The sequence below is a fragment of the Macaca thibetana genome, chromosome 9, assembly GCF_024542745.1.
Source record: "Macaca thibetana thibetana isolate TM-01 chromosome 9, ASM2454274v1, whole genome shotgun sequence".
NCBI classification, from domain to species: domain Eukaryota; kingdom Metazoa; phylum Chordata; class Mammalia; order Primates; family Cercopithecidae; genus Macaca; species Macaca thibetana.
Window position 1 is genome coordinate 46,578,501 of NC_065586.1, and position 12,117 is coordinate 46,590,617.

A 12,117-nucleotide genomic window follows, 5' to 3' on the forward strand; every position below is an offset into this window, starting at 1 on the left:
GGTCTAGTCCTCAGAAAGATCTCCAAAGCATTTACGGTTTGTTTTGTTTTGTTTTGTCAAGTTTACCATGATTTTGCTTGAATTGCTCTCCGTTGATCTTCTCAGCTAAGATCGAGATAGAGTTGCACAGTGGAAGAGGGCTGCATGTAAGAAGACAGTTCTATCTCAGAGGACAAAAGGCCTGGGAGCACCCAAACAGGCAGTCACTGTGTGGAGGTCACTCCCCTCCCAGTGGCCACTGTGGAGGCATTTCATAGAAATGCTTGCTGGACCATTCAGGTTTAGAGTTGGGACAAAACCAACAATTCATGAGGATATTGGACAGGAGTTAGGAATGACCTCACACAACTGGGGCAAGGAGGGGAGAACCCTGGGCTTGAGACTTGCAATCCACCGCCTGCCCCTGCAGTGTGGTCCCTGTTACATTTTCCTGCAACTCTGCCTTTCTTGAGCCCAAATGTCTTCAGAAGGGGTAAACGCTTCGTAAGTGCCAACAGGGTGTGTTTCAGTGAATGTTAGCAATGTGCACTGGTCTGGCTGAAGGCCTGTTCCGTTCCCCAACACCCTCCCATCAGTGCAAAATTACCCCGCCCAGCAGGGAATGACGTGTGTGTCTCCGAAGATTTTGTTGCTGTGCTCTGAGTACTCACTCCTCATCTCCTTTGACCGGTTTCCTATCACTCCCCTTGTTCACAACACAGAACATGAGTGTTCTTTCCTGTCATTTTGACGCTGATAAACGGACAGTGATTCTCAGTGTGAAAATGAGAATGAAGTTTTTTTAAAGACAGGCTACAATAATTCCCACGCAGAGAAGCACGTGCGATGACACTAGATTCCAAACAGCAAGAACGTATGGTGAAGATGAAGCCAACAGTTTGCTGACAGAGGCCAGCCAGGATTCACACATGTGAGGGGATACATGGGAATGGGGATGGGACATTGGTGGATAGCATCCTGGCGTGTCTTAGAATGAACATGGGTTGTGGATTTCTAACTCCTGGAGAAACCACAGCTCTAGGAATTGTAAGCTGCTTTATGTTAGGAAAGAAAAAGATGGTGTTCTGCCCTCCTGTCCCTTACAACTGTGCTTGCTGCCACTAAACCTGGAAGCTGAGAAGGGTATAATGGCTACCCCTGACTTCCTCTCATCAAATCAGCCCTCTATTGTTTTCTGCAATGTTTGTGTTTTGTGGTGAAGCCAAGATTCACACCTGAGTCTCCTTACTGCAAGTTCTCACTCTCACAGTGGAGAGAGTTACAATAATCGCTTCATATGTTGCACTTTTTTAGGAAGGGTTACCAGATAAAGTACAAGATCCCAGTGAAATGTGACTAACACAGATAAAGGAAAAACAGTTTTTTTTGTAAAACTATACTCTAAATATCACATGGATCACAATTATAATAAAAACTAATTCACTGTTTATCTTGAGTTCAAATTCCACTTGGTATTCATTATTCATACTTGCTAAATCCTGCCACTCTATTCTTTTGATTTGAAGGAATGGAACAATGTCTTATCCTAGGAATTTACCTACAGAAATAGAGGAGCCACATTACTAGTCATTATAAATATGAAGAAAACATTGGATCATACTAATATATTAATTTTTACCCCAAAAAACCTGAAAGCATTTTTAGACAGCAAAAAGCTTCATTATGCTTTTGATTGCATAATATATCTCTGGAAAGATGAAAAACAATCAGATAACACCTGTTTCCTCCAAGAAAGAAAATGTGGTGGCCAGGGAAAAGAGAGGGGAGGAAGGCTGGTCATTGCCTATTCCACTGTGCACAGTTTGAATTTGGAACCATGCAAAAGTATTGCTTGGTTAAATTAAAATCATTCAAAAGACAAAAAATAAATATTTAACACCAGCACAGTATGCTGGGAAACAAAATGAAAGGATTTCTGGTCTTGGTGCTATAGGTCGCATAGCCACTCTTTCCTGGATTGAGGCTTTCCAGCAAAGGGGATGGGAAGTAAGGCTGGCCTGCTGGTGTGGACAGAGATTCCAGCAACATACATGACCTGGGGGCACAAGGATTGCTTCTGAAACAATGATGAGCACACAACCACCTAATAGCCTGGATCAGCTGAGACCATCCTGATTTCAAACACCCAGTCCCCTTGCCTTCCTAAGAACCCCTGTGTTTTCAGACTGAAAACATGTTCTGAATTGTGTTCAGGAAGTGCATCCCCTGTTGAAAGTCATCAAGAGTGGGAAAGAGCCAAAGTGGGAAGGAGCATGGTTGATTGGCACAAAAGGAGGTCTGTTGATAAAGAATGGAAGTAAAGGGGAAATCAGGTATTAGCTTTTGCTGTGAGTCAGGACAATTTGAAAGTTGCCTAAAGAGATGCACACCATCTGTGTTGCTGCCGTCCAGTTGGAAGGGAAACTCAGGTTCTTGCCTAATGGCTGAAGCCGTTCACAGAATGTCCCCCACCCCTACCAGCTGCCCACTGCCCCTCCCCCTCTGCAGAATGTCTGGGGGCCTATGTTCCAAACCTATTTACATTCAAATTTTCCCTGCTCCACTTGGACTCAGGAGCATCTGCTGAGCCAGGTCACTCTCTTGGTCCTACCCTTGACTTTTCTCATTGTGGAAACTGCCAGACAGCGGTGGTCAGTGCCCAGCCTGAGGGGATGGCTTCAAATGGAGGTGAGCCTGTAGGGATGGGGGCATTATCCGAGTCTGCCATGCCTCAACTCCTTGGGAATTCAAATTTGACACTGCCCCTGGGGACAGTTGATAGGGCTGATGTTGAGGAGGGAGGGAGCACTGGATGTCCCCAAGGACATCACACCTGGGGATGGCCATGGCACCCTGAGTCTGTGGTTAGGGAGGATGAATCCTTAGAGGTGGACCAAGATGCTTGGGGGAATACACCGTGTAGGGGAAAGGTTGGAGTGGATGGATTGATCCTTTCTAGAGGGAGACAGGTCATGTCATTGTGTGTTTGTAGGGAGTGGTGGGATCGTGTTGTGCTGGTGGCCCCGGGAGGATGACAGGCAAGCCTGAGTCCTGTGCTGTGTCTTCAGGCACCTGGAAGGTGCCCTTCCATAGTGTTCAGAGGAATTTAGACTGGAGTTTTCTAGATCTTAGGGAGGAGTGGGGAGAAGTGGTCTCAGCCGGAAAACTGTTGGGTGGGTTGACTGTGACAGACCTTGTAGTGACAACCTCTGGGTGGGCGAGGCTGGGGGTTACTGTAACTGCCACAGCCCGGAGCCTCTCAGCTCCCTCCCACAGCTGGCTTCTCTGTCAGTTCAGGTAGCTGTTGGCTTTGATTTAACAGGGGTGGGCAGATGGGGAAGTTCAGGCAACACAGGGCCTGGGCTTCCTGAGTTGTTCTGAATTGCTTGCCCTTTTGTGGAAGCTCAGGTCTTCAGACCCACTTCCTCTTGTCTGCTAGCTCATGGCCTGTCCTCTGCACTTTGTGTTACTGTGGAGATGAAGAATTTGCTCCTATTCCATTTATACAGCCTCATGAGTGGGGGACAGGTGTGGATTCTTGCTGGTTCTCAGTGGAAGGGTCTGGAAAGGCTGGTTTCTAGCGCACAAATAGGAAGATGGTTCTCTTAATATTATTATTCAAGTTAGGATGTGCGTCCTGAATGATGAGGTGCATGTACTGTATCCCTTATTCCCCTTGACTAGAGACTGCAGGAGGTGCTAGTGAATAGAGATGCGTTCCAGACAACTTTGCCTTCCCTGGCCCGTGGCCCAAGAACCTCTTGTTCTTGGTTGGCCACTATGTTCAGTTATTGGGAGCTCAAAGGAGAAGGACCACAGATGGGCTCCTTATCCCACTACCTATTGTAACCTGAGCAGCAGCTGTGAAAATCCCTAGACACCTCCCCTGATAGCCCTGCTGCTCACCATTTGCTGGCTGTGTTCTAATCGTGTGCAGCTGTTGCTGGCTGTGCAGTGACACTATCTCAGGGGACTCCACCACTGCTTCTCACACCTCTCCCTGGGAACAGAGCTTCCTGAGTGGCAGCTGGGACCATCAAGTACTGAGGAAAGGGTGGCCCGAATCTGACCCCTATTTAGCACTTGCTGTTGGTGGTGCCAGGACAATCACTTCTATGCAGGGCATGACGAGTTATGGATTATCTTCAGGGTTCGTAGGGCACTGGCTTGGGAAAGATTTCCATCCAGTGGTTTTCTTTTGTTGTGTTTGAGCTAGGAAAGACAGGGGTTTACAGAGCTTCAGGAAAAGGCTGATTGAAGAGGAGATGGGGCCATAATATTCGAAGCTCCTGACTTCCTGTCGGCCTTCTGAGTGCCAAGCATTGCCCTGGGGTAGGCCCCACACCTGTTGCTGAGCACGCTGAGGACCACCAAGCTACTGAGAGACTCATCCCTGACCCATGGCTTGGGAGATCCTGTGAGGCTGACAGGGTCTGCCAGGGACACCCCAGGGAGACCCTCGGGCAGCGAAGGCTTAGCTGTTGCTTCTTGGGGGACAGGGGTCAGGGAGTCTTGGTGACCGGGGCCAGGCTCTCTAGTGGAGCGACTCTCCCGTGGAGGAATAGAGCATACGATGCACACTCAGGGACACTTACAAGCTGCACAGTTTCCCTGTCACATGCCCTCAGCTGACTCCCCTCTGATTCCCCAGTGACTAGTGTGGACCTGGAGACCCCAGCTCATTCACCTCTTTCCTTTGTTTCCACAGCATACCCAGTGCTGGGACCTGGCGTGACCATGAACCCTGGAACCTCCCTGTCTGTGTTCACGGCTCTGCCCTTTGCCACACCTGCTCCCGGCCCAGCACAGGGGCCACCCCTCATGACTGCAGGGGTTCCTACAGGCGGCCCACTGGTGCTGCCTGCCTTCCCCAGCACATCTCTGGTGGCAGGACAGGATGGTCACGGCCCAAGTGGGGCCGCGGCTTCCAACGGCTTTGTCCAGATGAGGACAGAGGTGGGGCCTGTGAAGGCCCCTCAGGCGCAGACCTTGGTCCTAACTCAGGCCCCCCTCGTCTGGCAGGCTCCAGGCACCCTCTGCGGAGGTGTCGTGTGTCCCGCCTCCCCTACTCCTGGCAGCTACTCCTGTGGTGCCTGTTATGGCTGCCCAGGTGGTTGGGGGCACCCAGGCCTGTGAGGGAGGCTGGTCCCAGGGCCTTCCTCTTCCACCACAACCACCACCAGCTGCCCAGATGCCCCCCATCGTGTTTCCAGCGAATGCTGGGCCATGCCCACAAGGGGCTCATGGAGAGGGCAGCCTGGCTTCCTCCCAGGCTAAGTCCCCGCCGGACAACTCCTGTAACCCCAAGAGTGTCTATGAGAACTTCCGACTCTGGCAGCACTACAAGCCCCTGGCCCGGAGGCACCTTCCCCAGAGTCCTGACACCGAAGCACTTTCCTGCTTCCTCATGTGAGTGCCCTCGGGGCTCCGGAGCTGTCCTGCAGCTCACATGTAAAGAGGCTGCTGGATGGACAGGAGAGCTTGTTCATCCTCTCTTCAGGGGAGCTTGCAGGGCGGTTGTGAGGGTGATGGGTTGCACTATGGGAAGGTACATTTTCAACAACATTAATCTGGCTGCGGCTCAGGACAGACTGTCAGGGGCCTCATCTCAACTGCCCGTCACTGTCCCATGAGTCCAGTCAATCCTTACTTTCAATAATTTTCACAACAATGTTTACAGAAGACCCAGGTCAGAGAGGGTTTCTGGTGTGACGTGAGCTACGGTTGGTTTAGGTCTTTGAGTACACACCCCAGTGCCTCCCCTTGAACCCAGTATTGATGGCCAGGAGCACATCACATCAGGCTGGGAGGAGGAGCTGCAGGGCCCAGATGGAACCTGGTACATGCCCGCAGTTCTGCCGAGGTCCAGTTAGCACAGCGGTGGTGGAGCCTTCACAGGGGGATGGTCTTGGGCCCCACACTGGGGTCGATGCTGGGCAGGTATTTGCATCTTCACCCTCAATCCCTCCCAGAAAAAGGGACAATGATGCTTCATTCAGGGGATGGTGAAGAGATGACTTGAGCTCACATATGACATGCATAGCACAGTGCCTGGAACATGCTATGACACATTACATGATAGCAATTATGATTACTGTCCCCATTACTATCATTATCAGGACTAGGCCATCTAGGAGAGAACTCCCCAAAGCCACAGGCTCCAGTGATAGCTCTGAGTGCACCACGAGCCCAGCAGCCCAGGGCCGTGGACTGTGGTGACTGTGAGGCAGCAACGTCAGCATCTGGAAGAGTTTGTGGTTTCATTCCCAGTCCCTACCTCTCTCCACACTGCGGTGTCTCTGTGACCCTGTTTTTCCCGCTGATGAGCAAATGGGAGCTTGAGCACATCCACCTTGCAACACACTGGCCGTTCCCCCAGGGAAGTTCCCTGCCTGGGGTGTAGGTGAAAGGTGACCCCATCTTCATCCCCAACAATCTCACTGCCCCCGCACCCTGGAACTGGTTGCATTCCCCCTTGGAGTGGAGTCCCGGTGCACTGGGGACCCTGATTCTTGGAGTGGAGCTGCCCCAGGCTCACAGGCCTTTGCCATGTCTCCTGTGGGAATGTGGGAAGCTGTACCTGGCTGCTTGCAGTGGGCTTGGACACGGCTCTGCTTTGGTTCTGGACGTGTGCTCCTGCTCCTCATGCTCCGGGACCCTGAGGCTGCGTCCCCAGGGGCTGCCTTACTCCAGAGTCCCCAGGAAGCTGGTTAAATACTCAGTCCTGGAGCCCTGGAACCTGCACTTTAACCCTCGCTCCCAGGTCATTCTGTGTGCACGCTGTCTCAGTCAGCTCAGGCTCTGTCGTAACAAATCCCATAGACTGGGTGCTTTATCAAGACACATTCATGTCTCCCAGTTCCAGAGGCCAGAAGTCCCAGATCAAGGTGACAGCAGATTGGGTGTCTGGTCAGGGCCCTCTTCCTGGCTGGAGAGAGCTGCCTCTGGCTGTGTCCCCTTATGGCTGAGAGGAAGAGCCCTGGCATCTCCTCCTGGCCTTATGAGGGCTCCGATTCCATGACTGGGACCCACGCTCATGACCTGCTCTGACCCTGACTGCCTCCAAATACTGACACACTGGCCCTGAGGGCTTCAGCACAGCAATGTTGGGGGCACACATGTTCCACCCATAGTACTGAGTTCACTTCTCAACCCTGAGGACCTGAGGGGCAGTCGGAGAGGCCACATGGTAGCTTGTGTTGATGTTTGATCTTGCAGTCGTGTTCTGGGGCCTGAGGAGCCCACCTGGGGGAGAACAGGACAGGGACATGGCAGGACAGGTGTGGGGAGGACAGGGGCCAGGTGTTGGGACCAGGTGGGCTTGGGATGAATGGTGGGCTTATAGACTGGGACTGACTGCACTGGTTTACAGCCCAGTTCTCCGATCCCTGGCCCGGCGGAAGCCCACCATGAGCCTGGAGGAGGGACTGTGGCGGGCCGTGCAGGAATGGCAGCACACAAGCAACTTTGACCGGATGATCTTCTACGAGATGGCGGAAAAGTGAGTGTGGGGTCCTGGGGGCAGGGCCCGCATGGCAGGGTGAGAGTGAATGACAGAGGCCCGGTGGCCGTGGTGGCTTCTCAGCGTGGAGCATGAGGAGGATGTGGACAAACACAAGACGCTCTGGGCCCCTGGCTGCCTCAGGAAGCTGCTCCTACCACTTAGAGTGCTCTGGGGTCTCAGTGCTGCCCTAATGGGAAGCAGCCCCTGCCTGGCCTGGGGCCTACCCCTGCCTTGACACTGGAGATCATAGCGGGAGCAGCCAGCATCGCAGCCCAAAGTGGGTCACCTCCAGCTGTGGGGATGGGGAGAAGGGGTGCTAGTGACTATAGACAAGAGTGGGGTGCAGGCTCCTCACAGCAGTGGCCAGAAGTCGGTTTTCTCCCATCCCAGCCCGACCAGGGAGTTGGGTCGGGGAGACCTATGCCCAGGACACCGTGAGCCCCATCTCTGGCCTGACCGCCTTTGCTCCTGGGCAGTCCTGTCCGTGAAGACAGACAGCAGCCTCAGGGGAAAGGGGCCCTGTCCTCTGGGCTCAGCTTGTGCTTCTTCCTGATCATTGGTCTCCCAGGCCTTGTGGCCCTGGGTTATCTTTGAGGGGCCCACAGTCCCAACCTCAGGACTCCTGCATCTGGGCATCATCCCTGACGCCTTCTGCCATCAACCCCACCCCTGTCCAGCTGAAACCTGGAGGAGGGATCCCCTGGGACCCTCTTGGACATCGTGGCCCTGACTTGAGTCAGGAAGCCCCGTTGATGCCATGGGCTCTGCAGGGGCCGGGTGAGGGAGGGTGAGCCCAGAACTCTGGGAGCAGCTCCCTCCTGGGACTGGGGGATGGCACCTAGTGAAGGCCTGGACAGTCCATCGGAGGCACTTCCTCCCATCCCTGCCCTCGGCCGCTGCCTGGTCCTGGGGAAAGGGGGTCTGGACCCTCTCAGCACAGCCTGGGCCTCCTTCACTCCCAGGTTCCTGGAGTTTGAGGCTGAGGAGGAGATGCAGATTCAGAAATCGCAACTGATGAAGGGGCCCCAGTGCCTGCCTCCTCCGGCCCCACCGAGGCTTGAACCTCAAGGACTTCCAGCCCCTGAGGCGGACAAGCAGCCAGGTATGGCTTCCCACATTCCCACAGGAGCCATGGCAAAGGTCAAAGGGGCCAAGGGAGGCCACCGTGCCCACACCACATGCTTCTCCCTCCAAAAGGACAGCTTCCAGGAGCATACTTTGGGTATTGACCTGGTCAAGTTTCCTAGCTACTCTCTCCCCTCGCTCATCCAAAACTCCACACATGCTATGCCCAGGAAGCAGGGATGAGCGAGGAGAGTACACAGCATATTGGTGGCTCCGAACTTCCTCCCAAGCGATGCTGTCTCACATGTGCCCCTCCTGCCTCCTCCGGGGGTGCTGCGGTTCAGGTGGTCCTGACCCACCTGGGACCCACTTCACATCCCCAAGCCCTGCCCTCCCCTGTGTGGTGCAGGCAGGAGGAGTGGCCCTCACCACACCCATCCTCCTCCCTCTCTGCCTCAGTGTACCTTCCCAGCAAGGCCGGCACCAAGGCCCCGACTGCCTGCCTGCCACCACCCAGGCCCCAGAGGCCAGTGGAGACCAAGGCCCGCCTGCCACCACGCAGGCCCCACCGGCGAGCTGAGACCAAGGCCCACCTGCCACCACCCAGGCCCCAGAGGCCAGCGGAGACCAAGGTCCCCGAGGAGATTCCTCCAGAAGTGGTGCAGGAGTATGTGGACATCATGGAGGAGCTGCTGGGGCCTCCCCTCAGGGCCACAGGGGAGCCCAAGAAACAACGGGAAGAGGGCGAAGTGAAGCAGCCACAGGAAGAGGACTGGACACCCCCAGACCCGGGCCTCCTGAGCTACATTGACAAGCTGTGTTCCCAGAAAGACTTTGTCACCAAGGTGGGCTGGCCTGGAGTGCTGGGGTCTGCAGGATTCCAGGGGGTAGCACTCCCAGGTCCTTGGAATTAAGCTCTGTTCCTTAGTTACTCAGCAGTGCGTGTATTTCCATGGATTTGAGTGTCTGTGTACGTGACTGTGTGTGTCTGTGTGTTGCTGTGTGTTTGTGTCTGTGATTTGTTACCGTGTGTCTTTGTGTGTGTGTGTGGGTGTGAGTGTGGAGTGTGTATGCTAACTGTGTCTGTGTCTTTTCCTGTGCCGTATGTGGGTGTGTTTGTGTGTCTGTGTGTGGTTTGTGTGTCTCTGTCTGTGTGTGCGTATGCTACCAGGTCTGCGGTCTGTGTCTGTAGCTGGTGGTCGCCATGATATGAGACAGCCCCACGAGGGTGGGGACGAGGCGCTTGCAGCTTTCTGCATCTCTTCTGGGTGTCCTTGGCTCCGGGTTACTCCCTGCCCAGGAAGCTCACGCCTTCTTCCTTCTGTTTCCAGGTGGAGGCCGTCATTCACCCCCAATTCCTGGAAGAATTGCTTTCCCCAGATCCACAGATGGATTTCTTGGCCCTAAGCCAGGAGCTGGAGCAGGAGGAAGGACTCACCCTTGCCCAGGTACCCCAGGGGCAGGAGGGACCCAGCACACAAGGCCCACCTGATTGTCTAACCCCACCCTGCTGGGGATGCTCGGCTTCTTGGGGAGCCACTCCGGGGTGGGAAGATGCAGGTTCAGAGGGAGTAGGATGGAGAGGAGCCAGGGAGGGGAGTCAGGATGCAAGCTGCAGTGAGGCCCAACAACGGGATGCCCGGCAGAGCCACACCCTCTCTCTTTGACATAAAGCCCAGCTGCCTCAGGCTTCCCTGCCTCCCGCCCAAGTGTCCTGGTCTCCACCACCCTGGGCCCTGCTCACACCCAGGGTAGTCCCAGTAAGTGCCCCCTTTCCTTCCGCAGCTAGTGGAGAAGCGCCTCCTACCCTTGAAGGAGAAAGAGCATGCGAGGGCAGCCCCTAGTCATGGCATGGCCTGGTTGGACTCAAGTTCTTCTAAATTTGCAGCTGGCCAAGGAGCAGAGAGAGACGTCCCTGACCCCCAACAAGGGGTTGGCATGGAAACGTGCCCACCCCAGACGGCTGCCCGGGACCCTCAGGGACGAGGAGAGCCCGCACTGGCATGGCCAGGTCCAAAGACTCTGCTGTGCTTTTAGGATGTCAGGATTCCCCTGGGCTGAGAGCTGCCCGGCCAACCTCTCCTCCCCAGGACCACAGACCCACGTGCCCTGGCCTGGGGACCAAGGACACCTTGGATCTCCCTGGAGGATCTCCTGTCAGGGAGTCACACGGACTGGCTCAGGGGTCAAGTGAGGAGGAGGAGCTCCCCAGCCTGGCCTTCTTCTTGGGTTCCCAGCATAAGCTGCTGCCCTGGTGGCTACCCCAGAGCCCTGTCTCTGCCTCGGGCCTTCTCAGCCCGGAAAAGTGGGGACCCCAGGGAGCTCTTCAGGCCCCATCTGCTCCGAGAAGAGGCCTCAGCCTAGCAGCCTCTCCTGCCACAATGTCCAAGAAGCGACCTCTCTTCAGAAGTCCATCGCCTGCTGAAAAAACACCCCACCCAGGGCTTGGGCTCAGAGTCTCTGGGGAGCAATCCCTGGCTTGGGGGCTGGGTGGTCCCTCACAGTCTCAAAAGAGAAAGGGTGACCCCTTGGTCTCCAGGAAGAAGAAGAAGCGGCATTGTAGCCAACAGGGGCTTCCGGGCAGGTTTTCTGGTGCCAGTCCCCAAGGGTGGGGGTCTGGCAATCCGATGCCCCAAAGCAGTCAAAAGCTTCTTCCTCCCCAGTGCTGATCTTGCTGGGCCTTAGCTTTGGAGTGTAGGGGAGGGAGGGGAGGGGGAGGGAGGGGTGGCTGAATGGGGAGGGCAGAGAGGGAGGGGAGAGGAGGGAGAGGGTGGCTGAATGGGGAGGGCAGGGAGGGAGGGGAGAGGAGGGAGAGGGTGGCTGAATGGGTAGGGCAGAGAGGGAGGGGAGAGGAGGGAGAGGGTGGCTGAACGGGAGGGCAGGAAGGGAGGGCCTGGGGGGAAGGGGCTGGGGGGTGGGAAGCAGTGCCTTGGGTGTCTCGTGTGTAAATGTGAATAAATGTAGTTGTGTTGGAAAATGCTCTCAGGGCTGCTGCCTCTGTCCTCGGGGCTGTGCTGCTCCGTGGAGGGTATCTGTGAGGGTGGGCAGAGGAACTGGGAGATGCCAGGCACTGGGAACCCACAGGGGCTGGTCCCACTTTTTCCCCCTGGTGTAGGGAGCCCCTTCAGTTGCTCCAGGGACTGACAGATGCTGAGGAAGCCCTTATCCCTCCCACCACCCACTCACAAGGCCTGCCTGCGTTAGCGAGGCTTCTTGGAACCTCCCATCATTATCAGTATCCCTGGAAAATCCTGGGATTGGAGAGAGCTGGCTGGCTCTTGTTCTGCTCGGTGGGAGCACTGCCCCTTTGCAGGAGTTAGGAATGTTAAATGAGCCTTGTTTGAAGGGAACGTGGTCCATACTCTGGTGTGCGTGGGTGCCCAGCCAACTTCCTCACCTAAAGGTGAAAGTGACACCCTGGAGCTCCTGCTGGTTACCCCACTGGCTGTTGTCTATCCCACTGTCCCTGTCCTTGTTTTGGCTGAGCCATTCTTAGGAGGCAGAACTTGTGCTTCCTCCACCTCTGTGTCCCACGTGAGCCCCAATCTGCCCCAAAACGGGCACAGTGG

General features: G+C 55.3%; 1 pseudogene; it reads left to right on the plus strand.

Moving 5' to 3' along the window:
• The first annotated feature begins 2,290 nt into the window (after nucleotides 1–2,290).
• LOC126962599 (NUT family member 2A-like) lies at nucleotides 2,291–11,220 on the plus strand (annotated as a pseudogene).
• Nucleotides 11,221–12,117: the final 897 nt, after the last annotated feature.